At 42.8% G+C, this 19598-nt stretch overlaps 1 protein-coding gene across 6 annotated transcripts in view; it reads left to right on the plus strand.

The window, feature by feature from the left end:
* Positions 1-19598, plus strand: part of IGF2BP2 (insulin like growth factor 2 mRNA binding protein 2) — a 176343-nt gene that overhangs the window by 61464 nt on the left and 95281 nt on the right. The window lies entirely within an intron of this gene.

Here is a 19598-nt window from a genome sequence, read left to right on the forward strand (position 1 = left end):
TAGTCACATGATCTGAATCTACAAGTTGCTGAATTTGAAGCTCCCTTCAGTCCTCCATAGAATTAGACATAAAATTTATACCATTTTTATAAGTATTAAATAGATACCTATTCAAAATATAAATATTTAAGTAGTATTAAAGGACCTTTTAAAAATACTTAGATTAACTGAAAATAAAAGGGTTAACATGCAGTTCTTTATCATTATCTTGTTCTTTACCAAGTTAACCTGAATCCTGAAGAAACAAATCTGTCCTGAAAGTTTGTGGTCTGTCATTAGCCCTCGGGTTAGCTCAGCATCATAACACCTCTAACTTACGTGTTCATGTCGGCCAGGTTTCTTCTCACTGCTTCACTTATGGGGATGTCGTCCGTGCCTCTGGCTGAGGATGTTTTAATTAACAATAGATACTCTTGGGAAAGTTTTCAACCTTCATTCTTCCTTTTTCTGTAGGACGTAAAGAGCTAATTAAATGTTTATATGGTGTCATGATGCCACTAAGAAAATAACAGCCCCTTTGTCTCTTTTCCCTCAATCATAAGGAAGTTCTGACCTGAATAGAAGGACGAAGCAGTCCGCTCCTATGTTTTTCTCAAGTGAGAACATTTTTTTCTTTTGCATAAAGTCACGAGAGTGTAGGTAAAAACTGAGGATCTGGTAATTGTCTGTATTTCAGTTTTTTTTTTTTTTTTTTTTTTTTTTTTTTTAAGGAACTGTTCCTAGAAGTACAGTGATTGGATTAAAGGGTAATAGAAGGATTAAGACGCTTGCTGTTTAGGTTGGTACAAAAGTAATTGAGGTTTTTGTCATTATTTTCAGTGGCAGAGACTGCAATTTCTTTTCCATTGACGTAAAATAATCATTGCCAATGCTTTCCAAGATGGCTCCACTAAAATATATCCCCATACATGAAAGCATTTTCAACCCTAATACATTCCATAATGTCAACCAACATATTCCAGAATTGTATTCTTCATTTCAGCAGCCTTATTTCAACATGTTTTATAATCATAAATATTTTTACTAAGTAGAAGGTATGTTGATCAATATTTCCCCAAATATATTAGTATGCTGGTAAGACGTGTTAAAAAATGGTTCGGTGGGCCAGGTGCGGTGGCTCACACCTGTAATCCCAGCACTTTGGGAGGCTGAGGCAGGCAGATCATGAGGTGAAGAGATTGAGTCCCTCCTGGCCAACATGGTGAAACTCCTTCTCTGCTAAAAATACAAAAAAATTAGCTGGTCATGGTGGCACATGCCTATAATCCCAGCTACTTGGGAGGCCGAGACAGGAGAATTGCTTGAACCTGGAGGTGGAGGTTGCAGTGAGCTGAGATTGTGCCACTGCACTCCAGCCTGGCAACAGAGCAAGACTCCATCTCAAAAAAAAAAAAAAAAGGGTTCAGTGGTCAAATACATTTTTCAAATGTATACTCATCCCTTTCTTGGAGATTTATGAAGGACACATGCATTTTAGGGCTTGAGAAGTTGTGTAGTAAAGATATCCGTTTAACCTGATGTGTTTGTTTACTTACAGAATCCTTGCTTAAGAGTAACATTGTATGGAAGTGGGATTGGAGTTTAGAAGATGGAAATGATGGTGGGAAGTTGTTCCAGAAGGTTTTAGGAAACACTATAGTATTATAAAGATTTCTTCTGAACTTAAGTTGCGTTGGTCTGCGGTCCTCATTTGGGAGAAAAGAATCCGCAGTAGCTGGTTTAGGCACAAAAGAATGCATTGAGGTATATAGATAGATCACAGGATTGTCGGGCAGGCTGAAGAAACAGGCTTCAGGTGGAGCTTCTTGAAACTCTGCAGAACTGGTCTGCCAAGAAAGCTGCTGCCTGTGCCACCATCTAGAAGCTTCTCCCAGAACTGCCTCTGCCAAATTGGGAAGCTGCTGCGTCCACAGTCGTGTATCTCTATCCTAGCAGGAAGTGGGGCTGGGAAGTTTGTTTTCAGCCTATTTTAAGAAGGATGGGTTTTATACTATGGCGAACTACCCAGTGTGGAGAGAATGCCTAACAGACGGCAGCTACAGTTGGCCGGCGTCCAAGAAGACAATTGTGTAATGTGAGCACCTCGGGATACAGGTCAGAAAACTGAGGTATAGCCCTGGCCTTGCCTCTTAGCTGCTGGATGACCTTGGGCAAATCCACTTTCAAGCTTGTGTTCTCATCTCTAAACACGGTCTAACTGACAGACTTGGAGTAAAGATAAAATGAAAGTAATAGGTGTGAATATACCAGGGAAAACTATAAAGTATTAAACGAAATCAGTAGAAGATATTTTTCATACCCCAGGTTTGCCTCTAGACTGGGGGTTGGCAAACTTTTTCTGTAAAGCACCAGATAGTAAATATTTTTGGCTTGGTAGACGATACTATCCGTTTAGTACCTATTCAACTCTGCAAGAGCAGCCATAGACAATATGTAAATGGATGAGCATGGCTGTGTTCCAATAAAACTTTATTTATGGACCCTGAGATTTGAATTTTGTATAATTTTCACATGTCATGGAATATTCTTTTTATTTTTTTTCCAAGCAGTTAAAGTGAAAAACATTCTTAGCTTGTGGACTGTACAAAAACAGGTGGCCGGCTGGATTTGACTTATCAGCTGCAGTTTCCTGGTCCATGTTCTAGATGGTTATACTTAAAATATTTTAAAATGTAGGGTTGTTTTGCGTTAATGTAGTAGCAAATAAATGTGGGGTTTTGATGATATTGTCTGAATAGTTCTATTGGTGTTCATTGGACCTGACAGTAGCTTCCTCTTTGACAGTAGAATTAAATATACTCCGTGGCCATGCATGGGACCGTGGGAGTTATTTAGGTGAAAGCATTCTGAGAAGGATGAGTTTGCCACGCAGCCATTGGGTTCTTAGAACCTTCACATTTTCTCCCATCTCATATGTGCCTTTGGTTTTGGAAAAGGAATAGGGCGCTCAGGTACTTCTTTTATGGGAAAAGTTGCATTTGGAGACATTCCCATATCCATGCCCACAAACTCTCCTCCGTAAACCTGCCTCATTCCCTTCTTTGGCATCTTCTGTATTTAGCTTTACAGCTTTGCTGCTTTATAGACAAGAATTCCGCCCCCCCCCCTGCAAAATCTTATTACCATTATAATATCTTCATCCCTATTAGAAAACCGAGTGCCTTCCTTGCATTCAAGTCCCGTAGAATTTCTTTCAGCCAACGAAAGCCAAAGGTAACTTTGACACCAGCCACTGGAGGTGAAGGTGCGGTGTGAAGCTGCTGCAGTGGTGTGCTTTGGAGCAGCCTGGTCTACCCTCCCTTGGCCCTCAAGCACTTCTGCATGCCTTTCCTTTATTAATAGATGCACCTTCCTCAATTCTCTTTTCCTTCTAGGTGCAAGCAGAGTGTAGCGTGTGATGTAGGTACACTGACATCTAGAAACGGAGAGCATAGAGGTGGTGTGGCCCTGAAGGAGGGCAATGTGGGAGCAAGAAGGGGAAGGACTGCTCTGAGATTAAGGAGGGGGGCTGATGTGTTTGCCTTCCTAGGTGCACCTGCCACTTGGTGAGACAAGTAAGGCCGTGAGCTGCCTTTGGAGGAAGAGTGCTGCTTTGGAGGGGGAGAGTATATGAATGTTTGTATGAACTTTAACTCGGGTTTACTGATTGAAAGAAACTATATTTAATTTTGCTTTGCTTGTATCCCTTTTATTTGGGCTTTACTAAATATAGCTGGATGGGAGGGACGGAGGGGAAACTGTGTGTAGAGCAGAAGTTAAAACACGCCAGAGCTTTGGCAGCTTTGGGACAGAAAAATAAAACTTTAAACTTGCTTTCTATTTTGAGGCCATCACAAGATGTTTTGTGCTTACGTTCATTCCTAAGTCATAAACGGGTAGGAGGGGCTGGGAATTAAGTAAATTATCCCTTGAAAAATACTAATTTGAAATTGAGATAAAATTAGCAAAGGGAAGAAGGGTGAGGGAAATAAAACATTGGACCCAGCCTGTTTGCAGGCAAAATAATAAACACCTCATGGGGGTAGAAGAGGCATACCAGCTTCCTTCCAGGTTTTAGCCTCTGCTCCTTCACAGAGCCCCATTGTCTCAGAGTGGGGGGCAAGGCTGAGTGCTATGAGAACTGACTTGACAAATAAAGCCTGTCAGGGGATTTTGACACAGGTCAACCCCTTCCTGAAGCAGTGATCTCAGAGGCAACATGATTTCTTACTCACAGGCAGTAGCTGTCATACTATGAGCTGTTTTATCGTAATGTAATTATCACATACAAGATGTGGTAATTGCCTATTTTTAGGAATCTCCCTGCTGGGCATTGTGGTGAAGATGATCTCTAGAAAAGTTCTTTGTGGTCCTGTGAAACAACCTCCTTTCCCAAGACAAGACTCCCCTTCCTGGTAACCTGTTGCTACTCTGCAGGTGGGTCTCTTCACCTCCATCAAGGGCTGCTTGTCTGTTTCACTGAATGTTAGGAATGCTTCCCCCTAGGCTTCAGCCTTGGGCTTTCCCCTCAGGTTCTGCTTGCCCCTTGGGACATCTTTGTGGATCTGGAGCAAAAACATAAGCAGAAATGGTGAATGTGTGTGAGGAAGCCACTTTGTACTTAGGATGTCTCGTAACCCAGCCTCCTAAAGCATAGCTCTGATGAGGTCACATTCCTGCTTAAAAAATCTTTGATGACTGCAGACAGAGAGAAAAGACTGAAAGGAAATGTGCCAAAATATTAGCAGTGTTTTTTTCTGAGTGTTGGGCTTTCTGGTGATAATTTTTATTTACTTCATGGATTTTACTCCTCTGTAATTACTTATATAATAGACATATAATACTATTTTTTAAGAAAAGTGCTATTTTTATAATAAGGAAAAGTACCATTTAAAAACCTTTGGTGGCTCCCATTTGCCAATTATAAATCCTCTCTATGACATTGAAGGTTTTTGCAATACTGCTCTAGTCCTTCTGACCTCACCCACTCCTCTCTCTGCCCTCACTCACTCCTCTCTCTGCCCTCACTCCAAAGGAACAGCAGAACAGAGTTACCCAGTGTCACCAAATACGTTTGGTGCTTTGCCTTCACTCATGCCCCTTCTTCACCTGTCAACTTTCCATCCTTCAAACAGATTTCTCCTTCTTTAGAGACTATTTCCCATAACATACATCTTGTAAAAGGCTTAAAAAGAGCACAAAAACAGACCATTTTTAATCCCACTTCCAGGAGATAACCAGTTAGCATTTTGATATATGCTTTGTTCTGCAGCTGAAGAGTAGTCTGGTATACCTTGGATGTCTATTATAAATTTTGCATTCTATCTAGTATTATTATTCATTTCTGTCTAATCTGCATTCTGGATTTTAAGTTACTTGACGGCTGCAAGAATGACTTTACATTTTTGCTGCTTCCACGGGCCTTGAGCACGGTGACATTCGTATAATACGCATTCCGAAATCATCTGCTGAATCAAACAAGGGAGAAAAGACAAGCTTGTAACTTAAGCACAAACCATAGTAACAAACATAAACGTGCTGGTTAACATTATGAATATAATGCTGAGTATATCGATAAAGACTTAAGTCACAGGAGAAATACAAACACTGTAACCTTGGAGGAGTGTCAGGAACAATTACATGACTAGGGACCTTGGTAGGTAGGGTAGTTGTGGTGTATTACATGGAGGAGATTCATCAGCCTTGAAGAGAGAAAAAGCTTATTTTAAAAACATAATAAATAAATAACCAACCTTGATACGACTTGGTGTAGAAAGAGGAGGTGGTGTATAGACCATTGATTCTCAACCCAGGTTTATGTTTAAATCACTGGGGAGTTTTTAAAAAAAATGCCAGTGCTGGATCCAATTCCGGATCAGTTAAATTAGAATCTCTGGGGTGGGCTTAGCTTTTTTTTTTTTTTAATAAACACCTATACGGGTTACTCGAATGAAACTCTGGGTAGGGATCCCCTGAATCCAGGCTTGAGAATCACAGTCTAGGCAGAGAAACCCTTACAAATAGTAAATATCTTGCTTTTCTCATATTGTTAAAGAAACCAGGAGATTGGTTCATCTTGAGGAAGGGAGGTTTTGGTGGGGGTGCAAATAGCTGCTGCAGATTGTTGTGTGTTAAATGTACTTTAAAGCAATTGGATAAAATGTGTCCATTTGCTATTATTAGGAAACACATCTGTGCATCTTAAATTGCCCAGACTTTCCCCCTCTCTTAAAAGCTGCTTCCTCCTAGAGCAGTGACTGAGGTAGAGTGCAGCCAGTATAAATTACATTATTGCTTTCACCTCTATTATTTTATCTAAGTTTCTTCAAGGGATTTGACCCTTATTCAAATACTATCAAAACATACTTTGTCTCAAACATGATATTTCCCAAATTTGTGTCTCTTTTTCTTTCTTTCTTTCTTTTTTTCTTTTAGACCAAGACTCCCTCTGTCATCCAGGCTGGAGTGCAGTGGCACAATCTTGGCTCACTGCAACCTCCACCTCCTAGGCTCAAGTGATTCCCGTGCCTCACCCTCCCAAGTTGCTGGGACTACAGGTGCCTGCCACCATGCCTGGCTAACGGGTGGGGGTGTGTGTGTGTGTGTGTGTGTATGTATGTATTTAAAGTAAAAACGGGGTTTCACCATGTTGGCCAGGCTGGTCGCGAACTCCTGACCTCAGGTGATCCGCCCATCTCCACTTCCCAAAGTGCTGGGATTACAGTGGTGAGCCACCACGCCTGGTCTTGTGTCTCTTTTTCACATGTTAAAACCTAACACCCACACCACTCAACCCCAACAAAACAAAGACTAACAAGCAAAAAAAAATTTTATGCAAGTTTTCTAATAGTACAAAGCATGGTAGGATATCTACAGCAGTTTATCACATGGGAAGGGAAATTAGCGTCCCTTAGTCTAGCTATCAAGTAACCATGTACCCTAGAGTTAACACATTTTTCACTTCGTGTCCCCTTGGTTTGAATGCAGGGATGGTTATTTTGCTAAATAGTGCTTTTATGTTCTGAAGCACACTTGCATGTTGTTATGCAGTGTGTTTAAATCGTAACCAAAGTGCTTTTGTCGCAATGGGAATATTTCAATTAATGTTTAGGGTTGGAACATATAAACAAAACTTGGGTCCAGATAGTTGATTAATCATTACATTCTGGGGTGCAGGAACGGTTTTTTTGAATTCTATCAAGGGAGGAATTAATGTCCTCTGCCTGTGAGGTCTTTCCTGAGGAAAGCTTGGGTTTTAATGTTACTCCTTACATAATATTTTTCTTTTGGCAAGAGTAAAGCAACCAGTACCCCCAGTAAAATGTCCTAAATGGCACTTGGGATAGGGATGCTTCTTCACACTCCTGGCAGTGAAGCTGTAGGTCTTGTTCTCTGATGCGGACGTACACTTCGCAGTGAACGCAGTGATAACAACGGAGGCATCAGCCCAGGACCCTGGAGTGATACCTTCCGTGTCTGTTTTCTTCCTCCCCTTTATTTCCCCTGACCATCAACTCTGTTACGTTTAGTTCTCTAAACTAAAGCTGAATCACCAACATTTTCTTCATGGATCCTGCCCCACAGAGATACCTCTTTTTTGTGTGTACAGGAATAGATTTCACACATTCTCACCCAAGTCATCTTTTAGGCATTTCTTTTTCTTCTATATCCTTTCATGGGAGAATAACACCATATTTTTGGGAATATCACCCTAGGTGTCCATCATCAGAAATAATCATAATCAAACGAGATTTTCCTAGGCTTTAAGACATGATAAGATAGTACGGAGATGTCTGGAGAGAAATATTATGCATTTATTCTTTACTGGTTCCCCACACCCAAAAATAAAGTATTCAAGTACAAAATACTTGAAGTATAAGAAAATATAAGAAAATTTCAAATGAACAAAACAAAAGGAAAATTAAGGTTGAATACTAAAGTGAGGGCAAAGGGAAATTTGGTGAGAGAAATGTTTGTGATAATATGCTACACAGTTAGTAAAGTTGGGCAGCAAATTTAACCCTGAACTTTCTAACAGCTAAAGCAAAAAGAAACAGTCGGTCCTCTGCTCCCAGATTAGGGAGGAACCAGGAGAGGCTGCTAGGGAATCTTACTCCAGGAGTGCTGGTCAAATAACTCCTTGTATCACCCAGGAAAGTTACTTCGTTGCCTCGGGGTTGGGGGGACAGACCCCCAAACAACTTTAAACAGTGTGAGAGTGGAGTAAGAATGTCCAGAAAGGCGGAATCCACAGAGGCGGAAAGCCAGCTGGGGTTTGCCAGGGGCCGGGAAAGAGTGAGATGGGCAAGGGAGAGACTTCTCAAGGGTACAGAGTTTCTTTTTGGGGTGATAGAAATGTTCAGAAGTTAAATAGTTGGGATGGCTGCACAAGTTTGTGAATATACTAAAAACCATTGAATTGTACACTTTGGGTGAGTTTTATGATGTGAATTATATCTCAATAAAGCTGTTAAAATTTTTTTTTTTTTTTTTTTGAGACGGAGTTTCACTCATGTTACCCAGGCTGGAGTGCAATGGCGCGATCTCGGCTCACCGCAACCTCCGCCTCCTGGGTTCAGGCAATTCTGCCTCAGCCTCCTGAGTAGCTGGGATTACAGGCACGCGCCACCATGCCCAGCTAATTTTTTGTAGTTTAGTAGAGACGGGGTTTCACCATGTTGACCAGGATGGTCTCGATCTCTTGACCTCGTGATCCACCCGCCTCAGCCTCCCAAAGTGCTGGGATTACAGGCTTGAGCCACCGTGCCCGGCCGCTGTTAAAAAATTTTAAGTATACAATTATAAAAGATAGTAAAATAACACACTGAAAGGAAAAAAAAATCCAAAAAACTGATGAGTCTAATATTCTTGTCTTCAACAAAATGCACGCTTCGCAGGGGATGAGTCATAACTAAGGCACTGCTTTGAGGGATTTTGGGTCATATGGGGAAAAATTGAACTGTGCAGCTCTAAGCTTCTTTCATTGTGAACATTCAGTTTCTGACTAACTAGCAAGATGATGGGGTTATAAGGCAGTTGGGGAAATTTGAACACTGGGAGCATATTTGCTAGAATAAGGAAATTGCTTTTCATTGTTAATGTTAGATCATGCTATTATGGTGATTTTTAAAAAATCCTTATCTTTTACATACTGAAGTATTTATAAATAAAATACTATGATACCTAGGTTGTAGTTTAAAATAATCCAGTGGGTAATGGTATAGATGAAACAAGATGTGTCATGTGTTGGTACTGTTAAAGTTGGGTTCATCACATCGTCTCCTTTTGTGTGAATTTAAATATCTTCATAATAAAATGTGAAAACAGATAGTGTCTTTCCCTGTTAACTACAAAAAGATCTAGCAGCATAGCCAGGGTTCTTGGTCATGAGAAATTATGCTATTTGCAGCACTGGTCTCATTTGCAGATTTATGGGTGACTTCTGAGAGATTGGAGGCCTGGGTGCTGGCCCTAAGTCACATGTATAAGTAGGCATGAAATTCTAGTAAGGTCATCCACAGCTTTTTCAGCCGAGCCTCTGCTTCTCAGATACTGCCGCATGGGCTAGGGAAGGGATGGTTGCAACTCTTCAAAAAGCCAGTGAACGCGGGACTCTTACCTCGTAAGTGTAGTCTTGCCCTTTACAGTTCATTTTCTATTAATTCTCCCTGCTCTTCAGTGGATGTGAATGCTAAATACTTACATTTGGTGTCATCTTACAGAAGCTGTATATTTTAGCAAGATGCTAAAGAACGGCATTTTCCCTTGACTTCCTTTATGAAGTTGAAACCCATTCAACGAATCTATCCACACATACCTTTAAGACTGGACAGAAGGGGGTAGAGGAGACAGTAGTACATGTCTGAGAGTGAATGCCAGCTTCTGGTTCAATACGTTTTTCCATTTCTCTTTGTTCTCAGGGGAGATGGAAACTGGGCGTTTGTATTTGCTCCGTTTCCTTCTCTGATTAGACTGGAACCCTTATAGTAACATGCATTGCACTGGCATCCCAGGTATTATATTACACTGGATGCAGAGGTCCATTGTCACTGAAACTCATTCTTATATTCAGCAAACATTTGTGTGTGTCTACTAGGTGTGTCCTCTTCACAGTGGCCTGCGTGGGAGCTGAATTCTTACACTCGTTTTCGATTCTCAGCATTACCTTTCCCAAAGAACAAACACTGGTTTTAAGAACAGTAGGGGCCTTCTAGGAGTTTACAAGCTGTTTATCTCCAGGTAACGGAGTGCAGTTAAATGTTCTACCATTCAGCTCTGTCACCCCAAGCAGTTTGAATTGCTGAAAGCAGCAAGTGACCTTGACGCAGGTGTGGTTGGAGATTAGTATTTTATTTAAATGCCTTGGGTATTGTTGCTTATGATGTCAGTGAAACATCTGAGTTTCCACATTACTTAAAGATAGATACGTGTTCTGAGGCATAAGATAGTTTTATGTCTCTGTCTCTTACCTTTCTCTCTAGCTTAAGGACTGCCTTGAGATTGTCTTGCTGGAAATGCAGCAGAGCTAACACAGTGCCGAACACTACAGATACCGCTGCCACCTGTTAATCTTCTCCTTCAGCAATAGCAGCGGCTTACCACTTACTGAGCCTCTACTCTGCCTATACTTTACATGCATTATCTCACTTAATCCTCAGAGCAAACCCTATGAGGTAGGTGGCCCTGTCCTTATTATACAGAGAAGGAAACCAAAGCTGAGCAAGATCGGATGTCTTTCCATATAACTGGTACTTAAGTCCAGCAGTCAGACCCAGGTTTTCTTAGTTCCAAAGCCTGTGCTTTCTCTTGGGTGTTGTCTCTTCTTGGTGTTTGGTAAATATCTGCTGAATTGACACACACTTCGGATGCTTGACAGGTATTTTGCCCACCTCCCAAGTTTCTATGAGATGAGATGGTTATAAGTCTCTAAGGCATTAATTGAGTGGGACTCTGACCATGTTTTGTTACCTGAATGTGCATGAAGACAGAGACTGCCTGTATCATCTCCTATTGCCATTCAGAAGCACACCTTTTCCTCTTGTGATCAGGATTTCACAAAGTGCTCTCAGTGCCTAAGGCAAACTGGCACATTCTTTATGAAAAAGACAATTATTGTTTTTGGTCGTGGCCAGTTGGCCCAGTTGATTTTTGAGCGTAGCGTTAATAAAGGTTAGTCTCTTCAGATATGACCTAGTTGACTTGGATGTATAAATAGCTACTATCAAAGGTAGGTCAGAGGTATGTGTATGGATAGACTGGATCTGAAACCACCAATCATAAATCAATCAGCAGTCATTTACTGAGCATTTACTATGTGCCTGGTACTATACTAGAAGTGGAGTTCTGAAGGATGTTTTTAATATAGGGTAGCTACAGTGGTTTATATCTGTAATCCTAGCGCTTTGGGAGACCAGGGAGGGTGGATCACTTAAGCATAGGAGTTTGAGACCAGCTTGGGCAATGTAACGAAACCCCATCTCTTAAAAAAATACAAAAATTAGCCAGGCATGGTGGCACACACCTGTAGTCCAGCTGCTTGGGAAGCTGAAGTGGGAAAATCACCTGAGCCCAGGAGGTCAGGGCTGCAGTGAGCCATGATTGTGCCACTGTACTCCAGCCTGGGTGCCAGAGTAAAACTCTGTCTCATAAAAAACATGTGAGATACAGTCCCTCAAAGGGTTGTACCTAATTGGTACAGCTATGACTCATGGAGAGAGGAAAATATAAAAACTGGAACCTTGTTTGTGTGGGGTTTTTTTCATTGTTTTATACACAGCAACTAACTTAGTGCCTTGCACATCATAGGAAGTTAGTAGGTAAGTACTTTTGGAATGAATGAGAATGCAGAGGCAAGTAGCTTTTCTAATGACTTTGTATAAGACGTTGGATTTGAGCTGAACACTCAGGTATAAATGAAATTCAAGGAAGAGGAGAAGAATGGGAAGGTGATTAAAAGTGCAGAAAAAGGTTTCAAGGGTAATTTAGAAACATAAATGTGCATAATGTGCCCCAGGAGTAGTAGAAAAGACCACTTATGCTAGGCCAGAGATACAGCCACAACCGTGGAGTATCCTGAGTGTTGGAAGAAGACATTAAGACTTTATTCTGTAGTCTCCTGTGTTTCTTTTATTTATTTATTTAGGGACAGGGTCTCATTTTGTTGCCCAGGCTGGAGTTCAGTGGTGTGATTATAGCTTACTGTGATCTCAAGCTCCTGGGTGCAAGCAGTCTTCCCACCTCAGTCTCTAGACTAGCTGAGTCCACAGATGCATACCACCATGCCTGGATAGTTTCTGTTTTCTTTTTGTAGAGATGGAGTTTTGCTATGTTTCCCAAGTTGATCTCAAACTCTTGGACTCAAGCAGTCTTCCCACCTCAGCCTTCTAAAATTTTGGATTACAGGCAGGAGCCACCACGCCCAGCCACCTCCTGAGTTTCTGATCAGCGGACAGAGATTATCAAAACACGTGGCCGTGGATGGAATGGATTGATGTGTGTGGAAGGCCAGTTAAGAGCTTATAGATAGGTTTAACAAGCATTGGTTAATAAGAACCTGAACTCTAGGGTATGAGTTGAGAAAGCTGAAAAGAAGAGGCAGGTGAGAGAAATATTGTGCAGAGAGAAGAAACATGACCTGTTGAGTTCGAGACTTCATAGTAAAGTCTGACAAAGGTAAGAGGACTAATCAAAGATCATTCAGCGATCCTGTGTTAAGTCTGTTTTTGCATTGCTGTAAAAGAACACCCAAGACTGGGTTATTTTTATTTATTTATTTATTATTTATTATTTTTTTTTTTTTGAGATGGAGTCTTGCTCTGTCACCCAGGCTGGAGTACAGTGGCACGATCTCGGCTAACTGCAACCCCTGCCTCCTGGGTTCAAACAATTCTCCTGCTTCAGTCTCCCAAGTAGCTGGGACTACAGGCGTGTGCCACAGGCTAATTTTTTGTATTTTTGTAGAGATGGGAGTTTCACTGTGTTAGCCAGGATGGTCTCGATCTCCTCACCTCGTGATCCACACTCCTCGGCCTCCCAAAGTGCTGGGATTACAGGTGTGAGACACCGCACCTGGCCAAGACTGGGCTATTTATAAAGAAAAGAGGCTTAATTGGCTCACAATTCTACAGGCTATAAAGGAAGTGTGGTGCTAGCATTTGCTGGGCTTCTGATGAGGCTTCAGGTGTGTCATATGGCAAGCGTATAATCGAGTGAGAAGGAGGAGGTCCCAGACTCCCTTAAACAACCAGATCTGGCATAAACCATGTGAGAACTCACTCTTCACTAATGGGATGGCACTAAGCCATTCATGAGGGATCCACCTCCGTGATCTAGTACCTCCCACCAGGTTCCATCTCCAGCAATGGGGATATCATTTCAACAAGAGATTTGGAGGGGGCATCATTCAAACCATATCTCTGGCCCCCAAAATCTCATGTCCTTCTCACATTGCAAAATACAATCATCCCTTCCTAATAGTCCCCCAAAAGCTTGTTCCAGCATCAACTCAAAGTCCAGAATCTCATCCGAGACTCAAGACCAAGTTCCTTCTGCCTGTGAGCCTGTAAAATAAAAGTTACTTACTTCCAAGATACAATGGTGATACAGACATTGGGTAAACATTCCCATTCCAAAAGGGAGAAATTGGCCTAAAGGAAAGGGTAAGAGGCCCCGTGCAAGTCTGAAACCGACGGAGTCTTGCCCTATCTCTCAGGCTAGAGTGCAGTGGTGCGATCTTGGCTGACTGCAACCTCTACCTCCTGGGCTCAAGCAGTTCTCTACCTCAGCCTCCTGAGTAGCTGGGATTACAGGCACCCGCCACCACACCAGCTAATTTTTATATTTTTAGTAGAGACGGGGTTTCACCATCTTGGCCAGGCTGGTCTTTAACTCCCGACCTCGTGATCCACCCGCCTCAACCTCCCAAAGTGCTGGGATTACAGGCAGGAGCCACTGCGCCTGGCCACAGGCATTGAATCTTAAAGCTCCAACATAATCCTTGACCCCTGTCCCACATTCGGGACTGAGAGGTGGGCTCCCAAGGCCTTGGGCAGCCCTGCCCCGGTGGCTTCCCTGAGCATAGCCCACATTCTGCTCTCATAGGCTGGAGTTGAGTACCTGTAGCTTTTCCTTGCTGAGGGTGTAAACTGCTGGTGGCTCTACCATTCTAAGGTCTGGAGGGCAGTGGCCCCATCTCACAGCTCCACTAGGCAGTGCCCTGATGGGGACTCTGTGTGGGGGCTCCAAGCTCCGCAGTTCCCTTAGACATTGCCCTAGTGGAGTTTCTCTGTGAGGGCTCTGCCCCGGTAGCAGGCTTTCTCATACGTCCTCTGAAATCTGGGCAGAGGGTGCCAAGCCTCATTCACTCTTGCACTTGGTGTGCCTGTAAGCGTAACACCATGTGGAGGCTACTAAGGTTTACGGTGTCTTGCACTCTCCCAAGCAGCCCAAGGGGCCCTGTGAACCACGGCTGGAGCTGGAGCAGCGCGGATAGGGGTTGCAGCCTCCTGAGGTGGTGCAGGGCATTGGTGCCCTAGGCCTGGCCCACTAAACGATTCTTTCCTCCTCAAGCCTCTGGGCCTGTGACGGGAGGAGTAACCTGGAAGATTTCTGAAATGGCTTTGAGGCTTGGCTTCCTTTTCATCATGCTAATCTCTATAGCAAGTGGTTGTTCCACAGCCTGCTTGGATGCTTTCTCTACCATAGGGGCCTGGCTGTGAGGTTTCCGAATTTTTAGGCTATACATCTCTTTTAAATATAAGTTCCACTTTAAGTCATTTCGTTGTTCCCAATTCTGATTGTAGTTTGTTAGAAGCAGCCAGGCCACATCTTGAATGCTTTGCTGCTTAGAAATTTCTTCCACCAGATACCCTAAGTGTCATCACTCTTAAGTTCAAACTTCCACATATCCCTAGGACATGAACACAGTGCAGCTCAGTTCTTTGCTAGGGTGTAATGCAGGTGACTTTTACTCCAGTTCCCATTCACTTCCTCATTTCCATCTAAGGCCTCATCAGCCTGGACTTCACTGTCCATTTATTTGTCAGCATTTTAGTCACAACCATTTAACCAGTCTTTAAAAAGTTCCAAATTTTCCCTCATCTTCCTGTCTTCTCCTGAGCCTCCACACTCTTCCCGTCCTCTGCCCATTACCCAGATCCACAGCTGCTTCCATAGCGTTCGGTGTCTTTATAGCAATGCCAGCTCCTCAGTACTAATCTTCTGTGTTAGTTTGTTTTTGCATTGCTATAAAGGCATACTAGACACTGGGTAATTTATAAAGAAGTGAGGCTTAATTGGTGCACAGGTCTGCAGTCCGCACAGAAATTGTGGTGCTTGCGTCTGCTTGGCTTCTGGTGAGGCCTGTGGAAGCTGCTTCACCTCCTGTGGAAGTCATAGCAGAAGGTAAAGGGAAAGCAGGCATGTCACATGGCAAGAATGCGAGCAAGAGGGAGAAGTGGGAGGTCCCATACTCTTATTTATTTTTTGAGACAGGGTCTTGCTCTGTCACCCAGGCTAGATCTCAGCTCCCTGCAACATCTGCCTCTCGGGCTCAAGCTATTCTCTTGCCTCAGCCTCCCAAGTAGCTGGGACTATAGGCACACACCAGCACACCTGGCGCGTGCATGTGTGTGTGTGTGTGTGTGTGTGTGTGTGTATGTATTTTTTTTTTGTAGAGTTGGGGTTTTCATATGTTGCCCAGGGTAGTTTCGAACTCCTGAGCTCAAGTGATCTGTCCTTCTGCCTCCCAGAGCACTGGGATTACAGGTGTGAGCAGCTGCTCCTGGCCTCAGACTCTTAACCAGATCTTGTGTGCACCAACTGAGAACTCACTTAACACCAAAGGGATGAAGCTGTTTGTGAGGGATCCACCCCCATGATCCAATACCTTCCACCAGGCCCCACTTCCAACATTGGGAATCACATTTCTGTTTGTTTGTTTTTTTTTTTTGAGATGGAGTCTCACTCTGCCACCCAGGCTGGAGTGCAGTGGTGCGATCTTGGCTCACTGTGACCTCTGCCACCTGGTTTAAGTGATTCTTCTGCCTCAGCCTCCCAAGTAGTTAGGATTACAGGTGCCTGCCATTGTGCCCAGCTCATTTTTGTATTTTTAGTAGAGATGGGTATCACCATTTTGGTCAGGCTGGTCTTGAGCTCCTGACCTCATGATCCACCCACCTTGGCCTCCCAAAGTGCTGAGATTACAGGTGTGAGCCACCGTGCCTGGCCTGGGAATCACATTTCAACACAAGCTTTGGAGGGGACACGCATTCAAGCCATATCAGATCCTGAACTGGGGATCTTGGGAGAAGGATGCTGCCATTGTTTTATTTAATGTAAATGGAGATCAGAAGGGAAAGGTAGGTTTGAGGGGATTTTAAATTTAAGGTACTGGGACATCAAGAGGAAATGTCTCCTTAGGTGCAGGGAATGAAGGTTGTGCCCTGCTGGTTTCTTTGGATTGGACAGTTGCCTTATATTCGTGTGACACGGAGGCAGACTGGGCCACCCCAGGTATGACTTGTTTTGAGAGGTGATAAATAATATTTCACAAGGGATATATGAGTTGATGTTTTCCCCTAGATATTGTATATCATCTTCTCTGCATCTTTCCCAGTAATGTTGGTTCTCCCAAGATGAAGGATCACATGCCGAAGCAGTTGGTGACAAACACAGACTTGGAGGGGCTGAGTAGAGGGGACAGAAGGTTTCCGTATAGGCAGAGAGCACCCCACTCTGCAAGTACAGTCCCCAGGAGTTACATCACCTCCAGCACCAGAGAAAGCAGTGGAGGCCAAAATTGTACATGTTCTAGAGATGAATGCTTGGTGTTGGAAAGGTAATCCTGACACTCAACGGTGGTTGGTCTTACGAGAATCCTTTGAGAAGCACCGCGTAAATGGAAAGGTTTGAACTTTATCTTGTATAAGGTCTTTGATTCTTTAACAATATTAACTAGTTAAAATATATCTAGTAGGGCTTAGATTTGTTTCCCCCACTACCACCCTCAGCCCCCTGCATTCTCCCTTTTGTGAATGAAAACATAGTAAATATATATCTTCTCACCCTTGTTTATTTTTTTAAAAAAATTTTAAAGTTTTTAAAACTCAGCCTGACCCCAGCAGTTTGGGAGGCCGAGGTGGGCGGATCAGCCTGGCCAATACAGTGAAACCCTGTTTCTACCCAAAATAGAAAATACAAAAATTAGCCAGGTGTGGTGGCATACATCTGCAATCTCAGCTACTTGGGAGGCTAGGACAGGAGAATCACTTGAATCCAGGAGGCGGGGGTCACAGTGAGCTGAGATCGTGCCACTGCATTGCAGCCTGCGTGACCCAGGATCGTTGGGTTTCAAAAAAGCAAAGGTTTAAAAATGTATGCTTTTACTACCTTTGGGGCCTGGGGAATGTGTGTAAAGTACATTCAGATTGTATTTAATTTCATTGATAATTAAATTTCCCGTTAAAACAAACGTGGGGAGAAATGTTGCAGCTGCATTGGAGTACAAAAGGAAAGGGCTTTATGGACTACCTGCTAGCTAATATAACAGTGTGAAGAATATGAAGAGAAATGCTTTTTAATTAATTTAAATGTTTTCTCTGATTAAGAAAGTCTGTCCACAAGTTTATTAGGTAATAATTCCTTTAGCTTTGTCATCCAGTGGTTCTATTCCTGTATATGGCCTAGTGATGGAGCGTAGGGTTGTAAATGCATATGTTATTTTGCTGGATCCTAAATAGACATAACATATGCCAGAGAGGAAAGACTCCAAGGGGTTAAGTAAAATTATTGTCCACCTATACCATGAAACCCTTTGTAGCCATTACAATTAATGGTGTAGAAGAATATGTAAAGACTTGAACGATATACTAAGTGAAAAAGATTGCAGGAGAGTGATAAACAGCATGGTCCCATTTTCATCAATACATACACGACTAATAGCATTCATCAGATTATTAACAGTGGTTGTCTTTGGGTGATAGAATCACTAATGTCTTAATTTGCTAATTTCTATATGTATAATTTTATACTGTTATTTAAAGGAAGCATTTGTATGTATGTATCTATGTATTTATTTATTTTGAGATGGAGTCTCACTCTGTTGCCCAGGCTGGAGTGCAGTGGGGTGATCTCTGCTCACTGCAACTTCCGCCTCCTGGGTCCAAGAGATTCTCTTGCCTCAGCCTCCCAAGTAGCTAGGACTACAGGTGTGCGCCACCACGCCTGGCTGATATATTTTTTAAAGAGACAGGGTTTCACTGTGTTGGCCAGGCTCGTCTTGAACTCCTGACCTCAGGTGACCCACCCACCTTGGCCTTACAAAGTGCTGGAATTACAGGCGTGAGCCATCGTGCCTGGCCAGGAAGCAATTGTTTTAAAAGAAGAGAATGTGCGTGGACATAAATTTCAGAGGAAACACATGTGTTCAAATGGTGTGACAGGTTGCTTATCTTTGGCTGAATTATTATGGCCGGCACCTATTCTTGTTCTGAAAGACTGTTTTTTGAACAGTGATGAAATAATTGAGTTTGCCTGGGGGACTTGAGTAAAAGTACACAGGTGAAGGGGTTATGACAGTATATGAGGGGGACTGGACTGGAGAAAAGACAGGGATACAGGAAGACAAATCCCAGAGGACTGCACATGATCTTTTCCCAGGAGAAGCCTTTCTGTCTTGTCTTGACATCTTGTTGAGAAATCTGGATAGGTAGAAGTTTGTGCAGGAAGAGTTCCTGGATTACAAGTGATCTAGGTAGAGAATTCTAGAAGGCCTCAGCAAGGACCAGGCATGACAGCCTTGACATTTACTGAGTTTTCTATGAATTCTGGCTAAGAGCTTTAGGTGCTCAGGTGTGTCTTACTCTAGAATTTGTACCTCTAGGTGATGGGACAAGTGTTATTCCAGGTGAGATGGTTCCTAGGCTAGGGGAATTTCTCTCCTTTCTTTGGAAGGTGTCAAAGTACAGAGAAGTTTATGATCTATAAATTAAAGATCAACAGATAATAAAGTCCCAGTGTCAAGGCAAAATGGGGGCATTTCCTGAAGGAGCCTTTTACAATGCAGCTTTCCAGTGCCGTGGAGGGGATGTTCCCCACAGAAGGTAACCATCCTCTCACCTTTGTTCACACGACATGATAGATAAGCCAGGACAGTGATTCTCAAGTGTGGTCCTCTCACCGTCAATGGGGACCTTTTTAGAAACGCAAATTCTAAGGCCCCACCCCAGATGCACCCAGACATTCTGGAAGTGGTTCCTGCAACTTGCTTGTTAACAAGTCTTCCAGGGACTTCTGATACATGCTAAAGTTCAAAACAACTGAGCTCGGAGATAGTCCTTACCTTCGATGAGTTTCCATTGTCACAGTAAGTCAGCGCGGGTGGTAAAAGCCCAGTTACCATTGTATTTTTAGTGTACTTTTAATCTTTGTTAAAGATGTGTGTGTGCCGATTTTTCTTAGGCACAGGCTCATTTATTTCTGGGCCAACCAAATTCATGCTCTTGGCTTGGAGTCAAGGACATTTTTTAACACACTGCAACTTTGTTAATTGAAAAAGTGCCTTTGCCTTCTAATGAGAGATCATATTCTGGCTAATTCCAAGTCTGATTGCAGGTCCTATT

The sequence above is a fragment of the Sapajus apella genome, unplaced genomic scaffold, assembly GCF_009761245.1.
Source record: "Sapajus apella isolate SASKATOON/1434 unplaced genomic scaffold, GSC_monkey_1.0 scaffold38, whole genome shotgun sequence".
NCBI lineage: Eukaryota > Metazoa > Chordata > Mammalia > Primates > Cebidae > Sapajus > Sapajus apella.